Source organism: Nanorana parkeri, unplaced genomic scaffold (assembly GCF_000935625.1).
Source record: "Nanorana parkeri isolate BGI_ZX_2015 unplaced genomic scaffold, ASM93562v1 scaffold154, whole genome shotgun sequence".
In the NCBI taxonomy this organism is placed as follows: domain Eukaryota; kingdom Metazoa; phylum Chordata; class Amphibia; order Anura; family Dicroglossidae; genus Nanorana; species Nanorana parkeri.
The window spans coordinates 1,110,786-1,118,761 of NW_017306422.1; positions in this window are offsets into that span (position 1 = coordinate 1,110,786).

Below are 7,976 nucleotides of genomic sequence, written 5' to 3' on the forward strand. Positions count from 1 at the left end.
TTGAATCATTTTCTGCATATTATGCCAACACTGCACAAATTAACTTAGCATATTGTGCACTACTTATGAGAAAAGTCAAGCAGTAATATAAATAAATAATTGCCTTTATTTCATAACACTTATTTACAAAGTCTTGTGTGTGAGGGTTTACATGACTGGCATACCAAACACTTTGTTATCCATGTCAAAGCTAAAACATAATTGCATCTTTTTTGGAGTCTGAAAAAAAGAAAAAACTGTTAGAAAGTATTAGGACCAAATTTGTCTACCAAAACAATAATCCTTAGAAGCGCTTGTACCAAAATAAACTTAAAAACAAACACAGACAAAAGAAAACAGACATCTGTGCCGAAGAAAGAAATTACAGATCAGCATCCAGTCTGCTGAAAAATAGCAAAGCAAGGCCACATCTCCCTTAATGACGATTCCTCTATTATAAGCTATCACAAAGCTTGTGACAATGGAAATATGAGGTTCCCAAAAGATATTTGCAAAACACAATATACAAATCCATGTGAATGCATTATACTAGGGAAATAACCTTCTACTCTGTTCAGGGACTTTCTTATCATATCCAGCACTAAGACAGCATTCACAATTCAAGGTTCTTTCAAGTGTACTTGAAATTTGCTCTGCCTGAGTACAAGTAGACACTGTCTAAGCAATTGCTGTTTTGTAAAGCTGCACATATAAAACTGAAAAATAAGACATATGGGCTCTAGTGACTTCTTTTTTTAAATGCAATCTGATTTCAAGCAGAGCCATTAACACATTTTGATTTTGATTAGTGCGGTGAAGTTAGGATTTGGGTAAATGATAAATAGTAATAAATGAAGGTACAGCATTTTGATATACATTGAACTTCTCAACATCTCATGCTGGTGGAGATACTGATCCTGCTTTATTTGGGTTGGTCTCTTTTTTTGCCTCTCATTCTCATTTCTTTCTAAAGTCTGAAATTTTCATACACACTTTTCCTGTAATAAAGCATGCAAAGGTATGTGGACACCATGAGAAAGTGTCAATGTCTCATCTTTGTGCCTTCACCGCCCTGTTAATTGTTACAGCCACCTACAAACAGTTAGTACAGCTAGTGCTGTAGAAATCAGCTGCAATGGGACCCAGGGACAAGGGTGATGGAATGCAGTATCATTAACCTAGGGCACTAATAGGTGTTGTAATTTATTAAAAGGAGACCAACCCAACCATTACTTCATTGTCCATTGGTATAGGTATGGGTAGATGCAATTTTTACAGGGTTTAATAGGCCTAACCTATGTGCTGCTCCTGCTAAACACTAAACCCTGTGCTTAACAAGGGGTCTCTGGCATGTTGAGAAATCCCTTTGCATATAAGACATGAGACAGCCCCTTGTGTACATAATTGCATTTGTGCGGATATTTTATAGACTGTTATGTAGAATTATCCTGTTAGCCTGTATTCATACACCACTCTGCATTATATATGAAAGGAGGTAAAGGATTGCATTTCTAACAAATGGGGCTATCAGACAAATGGAAAATAGCCTCATCATGTAATGCGCAATATTAAAGTAAATCTATCATAAACACACATAACTCAAACAGAGCATATGAGGACAAACTACATGAGCAGAGGTTACTGCCATTTAAAATTCATGTCTAAAGCTCCAGAGAGCTCCAGAGATATAGTCAACTTATATTATATGTAAATCTTAAAGTGATGCTAAACTCAGAAATTAAATCTTGAAAATGCATTAAAGTACTTTAACTATTAACACAAAATTTAGCTTAATTGTGTATCACTCGGCTTTAGATCCTTTAATCATCTCTGAATTCATGCTGACACTGTCCTTCCTTCTGGAGGATGGCAACTTTTGTTCCCTATGGTCCCTGTGTGTAATGTAAAGTAGCCACCGGTCCAAGCTCACTCCTGTGATGGTCTACAATCTCAATACAAATAAGTAAACTAAACATGAGATTATAGTACATCACTGGGGTGAGCTTGGAGTGGTGGCTACTTTACACCTGTGTTATTGGTGGTAATACTGACCAATATGAATAAACTATACATGAGAAATGGTAGGTCTAAGCTTAACTGTGACAGGAAAAGTTATTTGTGCATAACTGTAACTGCCATTTTCACAGGATTGACAAGTCATTCTGATAGAAACCTTTGCACAAGCATTTTTTTTATCATTTCCTCAATTTGCATTGCCAAATTAGTGACAGATTTACTTTACAAATCCAACACTCGGGTATTTCTTCTTTTTCTTCCATTAATTCAATCAAAAAAACAAACAAATCTATGTCACCTATAGACTTCCAGCTCTTTCAGCCTGTCAATTTTCCTAAAGGGGTACCCTGCACGCTTCTTGTCTACTTGCTGCTGACCCATTTCTTTCTAAACAGTCCCCACTCATCCATGGGAGTGGAATCAAGTCCTCAATCCTTTTTCCACTAATTGAAATGCCTACAGTTCTCTTTTTGCTTATTCCTTGTTAATTATATATTTTTTGTAGATTAGGAAAATGCTGATTATGGAAGACTTTAGGACTGTCATGTTATCCAACGCAGATGTAAACATATGCACAGAGCCATTCTACAGATTTTCCTGTAAAGACATACCTTTATTTGCAGAAGATGAAATAAAATCAATGTATTCTTAAAACCAAATGCAGTGTGATTTTTGAAAGATAAACTATTTTTGCTAATACTTAATAATTAATTAATATAGATTAGGGTTATACATGCCCTTCAACTCATGAATGTCCTGTCTGACATCATTTGCAGAAAATACATTGTGTATTGATGCTAGAGATCTAATACCCATGTAAAGTCTACAGATAAATATGGTTTATGGTGAAGAAGAGTATCTGATTACACACATTTCCTGGAATAGCTTTGTTTACTGTATATGAACACAATGACTGGTAATATTTTTAAATATATGAAATGGAAACCATTTAAGTTCTATACAAAAAAGTAGATGTTAAGCCTAATTGGATGACATTTAATTTGCTTAAACACTATGAGGGGGATTTATCACATCTGGAGCAGACAGAATCTGGAGCAGTTGCCTATAGTAACCTATTTGTTTATCTCTTTAGTTGGTTCAGTTAAGCTTTGATAATCAAAGATAGAAGCTGATTGGTTTCTCCAGATTCTGTCTGTTCCAGTTTTGATACATTCCCTCTATGTATCACAAATAATTGTCATTTGTGTGGGATCCTTTGTTTTGCATCTCAGTGCTGCTGAATTCTTTCAGATTCCATGCATGCAACTTTATGGAACTGCTACTTAAAGGAGATAACTGTACAACATGTCTACACAATGAGCATCAGCAAGACTAGCAGAAATGCATGTTGCAGGGTGACAACACAGGAGATCAAGTGGAAGAAACGAAAGAATTACATCACCCCATAACAGGAAGTGGTTGCACAAGAACCTTAATGCCAGGGTTACTAGGTATTATTTTAACAAATGCTGCAGATTTAAAAAGAGTAAAAATGACATTCCCATTAATATGCTATAGATTATATGTGATTTTAGTGACTGAGTTTAGATCTTCTTTCATATACTGTATCTAAGCTCATGTGTCTATGGAAATAATGGCAGGTTATAAAGTAATGTATTTAAAAAAATCATTTTGCATCATTTAAAACCTTCAAGCTGAACATTAAAGAAAAAGATAAATACACAGATTAAATACATATTTGAAGTCTGTTTTGTCTGCTGAATTAATGGTATTTATGTCCATCCAGTCCTGAGATTTACATAGCTCTGTCATATAGCCAAGCCCTCATGTGCAGAGAAGGATACCTGATTTTTCTCTGCTGTAGTTACATAGTTGGTAAGGCTGAATAAAGACATGGGTCCATCCAGTTCAACCTATATGTGTGTATATGTATGTCTGAGTGTGTACAGATGTCACTAACATCTCCCATATCCTTGTATATTCGCTAAAAATAGACCACCAGCTCCTTCCAACTCTCTTGTGCATATAGCTCTGCCCTTCACAGACGTGACAGTGTCACATGTACATTGTCCCGCTCAATGTGTTTCTGGATGTCCTCAGGAGCCATGGAAGCAACTTGTGTGGCACAGAATTTATATACCCCCAATTAACAATCCACAAACTCCCAAAATAATTGAAACCCAACTTTTTCCTTATCCGACCCAGCAAGGGAATAGCAACCACAGTAATGTAAAAATGACAAATGCTCATCTGTTTCCAAAGTAACTGCTCATGTGCTTAAAGGTACAATGAACCTATATGTGTTTGACAGTTAAAGCAGCACTAAACCATCCAATCTGTTGATGGCGGTGTCATAAGTTTGGTTGAGATAAGCACACTGATAAATTTGGCATGTATCAATAGAGGCATGACTTGAATGTACCATACAATGTTATGCGCTAGTAGGCACTGCAGAAATGAAAACACTGTAGTAGACAACATTGGTATGTTTGATTAATGATTTAATAATATTTATTGCACTTTGCTAATTTGAGTTTTCTTTTATTAAACAGTTACATTGATGGGTTTAGTTACGCTTTTAGTGCCCGAGTGCACAATGCAGTGATGCCAGAGTTCTGCTTTAAGTGCACTGGGTGATGGGGTCTCTTTATGAGAACTATTCTAAATAAAATAGAGCTGATGTTAATGGCATGTTAATGGCATGTTAATGGCCATTATAAAGTGTTTTATAACACAATATGCTCAATTAAAAAAACTAACAGGTATCCTATAGGTTTCCTTATTTTTAAATAAAAGTGACAGTAATTTTCAGTTAATTCCAATGACATTTGAAAGTTTCATAGCTAAAAATGGAGTGCCTTAGGCTGGAGTTAAAGGTCTGTGAATCAAGCTTATTGAAAGTTAAAATGTAATCTATAATTAGAATTTTTGCTATTTCAAAGCATGATGGATCAGACATATTGGAATGGAGAGTATGGAACATATTCTGTGTCAAGAAAGAAATGTATTCATAGAGAATGGTGTCACTATAGGTGAAGACTAATATTAGTGATGGTGTTGCTCAGTGAGTCAGAAATTATGCTATGTAGAGCTGTTTACGCCAAGAGAATGTAAAATAACATCAGAGGGTTCCTGTGACAAAGTGTCTATGTTACATACAGTATGTACACATTTTCACCTATTCTCTTATGTGTTAAAAATTTTGTTTTAAAGGTCAAGTCAATCTTAACAATTTGAAAATATGTAGTGAAGTGTAATTAATGGCTACATATACATGGCTATCATGGGTTAAATAAGGATAAATCTAAAAATCAAGATCCATTCTTCACTGACCTAAAGTTGCTTATTGGGAGACAAATACCCATGCTGCTATTTCTGATCCTTTTCTGAAATTGTTAGTTCTGTGGATTTCTTTCTGATCCTCTGACTTCATAACGTAAGACTTAATTTATAAAGTAGTGGAATGGCCTTACTGTGGTCATTTGACTGCTTTAAAGAAGAACTTCAAGAAAAACATGTATTAGCCCTTGCAGTGGGGCTACCCCAGCAATGCAAGGATTGAGTGCTCATTTATGTCTAGGAGTTAAAAAAGTTATACTAACCTGACAATTTGAGCCGGCTTCTGCGGTCTAGATATCCTGGTGTCCTCATACACTGTGCATATACAGTAAAAAGTAATGAAGCGCCACACACTATCACTTCTCAATGGAAAATCCTCTTGTGCATACTGCAGGATGCTGCCCCAAAGAAAGCCGGGAAAGCTGTAGATCTATAAATTAAACACAGAGGGGGCGCCTTTCCTGGTGCAGATCAATTTTATTTTGATAAACATGAAGTAAAAAGCAGGAAGGTACTCACAAAGGATGAGTGTCACACAGTCATGTAAAATAAGCTGACAGGCGGTAAGCATCCACTGGACGGATCCTGTGTGATGGTGACGTTAACGCGTTTCCGGGGCACGCCCCCTTCTTCAGAACGTGACGTCACCTTCCTCATTTCCACCTTATAAAGAGCAAGTGGCCAATCAGAGACGTATCCTGAAAGCTTGTCGTAAAGTGTACTCGCGACCGTGTCTGGTATCAGTCAGGGGAACCGTGTGGAGGTAGGATGTGGCGGCCAGCCAATGGGGACCCAAAACAGTCAGGCTCCACCTACCGGGTGTCGCCGCCACTCGACCTATCACAGTGCCCAAAAACCGGACCAGCTCTTGCATCAAAAAACGGCAGAGTGTCAGCAAACAGCGATAGCTGAATGCTGTAATCAATGTGGGAACTCAGTCCCCTGAAGCAGATGGATAAGAGGAAGGTGAACAGAAAGCTGTTTAGCTACCACATACATATGAACACCAACAACCAAATATTGATAAAAATACAGATACATTTTTTTATAAAAGATTAAAACCTGCTAATAATAAATATATATCATAAAAGTTATAACTATAAATTATACATAGTTTTATGTATTATAACTATTTAAAAAAATGTAAAACCTGTGGATGGCCACATACAATAAATGTGGGGCCAGTGCCACAATGGAACCTATGGATCATCGATCAATATTTGGACCAACGTGAAGTATCTAATTTCGTGAGGGTGATGGATTGATCTGTCAAGGGGCAAAACCACTAGGAAGAACAGAGTAATGATAATGGATGAAAGTGAAGGAATAACCTCTATGTCTAGATGATAGCATGGAGGGACTGTCTGAAGCACAAGGGAGGGAGGGATAAGGCAACCGTATTGGAGTATTATAGAGAGGACGCTAACTCCAGGCCCTCGTTGAGACCACTAGGATGTAGGCTATTCAGAGAGTAAATCCAAAAGGTCTCTCTCTGGCATAATCTTTTGTATCTAGTACCTTCATCTAAATTATCTGTGTAGCAGAGTAGGAGACACACTTCGGTGATCACAGAAGCAGGGAGCCATCTTGGATGGTCTGGTGAGTATAACTTTTTCTTCTTATTTTAGACAAAAACGAGCACTTAAAATGACATTAAAGGCAATTCCCCCCCCACCCCATGCTGCTGTAAGCACTTACCTTATTTGATGCCTCTTGCTGCGATCATCTTCTTCCTTCCACTCGTTTCTGACAGTCCCTCCAGCGCTGGTGCCGGTCTCTGATCCAGCGCAGACTCCTCGTGTCCCACAGAGTCTGTCGGGCGTGCACGCTCCTAGCTGCCCAGCTGCATCCATTTAGTTTCATTTTCCCTTTTCTCCCCTCCCCTCTACTGCGCATGTGCTCACACACTTCCTCCTTCGCAGCCGTTCATAAGAAGGGAGTTCTTCAGCTGGGATGAGCGGCGCCGGAACAAGTAAATAATTAGGTATTTGCCTACTTTTTTTTTTTAACTCATAGGCATATATCTACTAGGTATATGCCAAAAAATAAGAGACTTTAGTTCTACTTTAATCTTTGCAATGCGGGGGTAGCCCCACTGCAAGGCAAGGGTTATTAAAAAAAAAATTCTGGCGTTTAAAAAAATGTATATTTATAAAGCATAGTAGTGTGCTTTCTAAATGTGCATTGTGCATGCCTAAAGAAAGCACCATTTATTGGTTGAAGGAAGAGAGCCTGGTCACATCACCTGCCAAAGGTTCACATATGTGAGGTATAAAGAAAGAAAAAAAAATACAAACTTAAGCCGCCCATACGCTCTTTGATTTTTGTTCGGAAATCTTCCATAAATGATTTTTTTAACGACAATCGAATAGTTGATGGAACACCAACATTTTTTTACTGTAATTCCGCTTGAATTTTAACAAAGGGTGAGGCTGTACATTTTTTTTAGTATCGAATGAAAATTGATGGATTAGTGGTGTTTTTGTACAAAGAAAATTGCAGCAAGAACGAAAATCCGTTCTGTTGATCGAAAAAAATCGGTGAGTTGGTATTGCTAACGCACGATTATTGAAATCAACATTGGTCTGTGCTTGATGGGCTACTAAAATTTCTGAAAATCTATAGATGTATGGCCAGCTTTACTTCTCTACCCCTGATATCTACCGAGGCATTCTTCATTC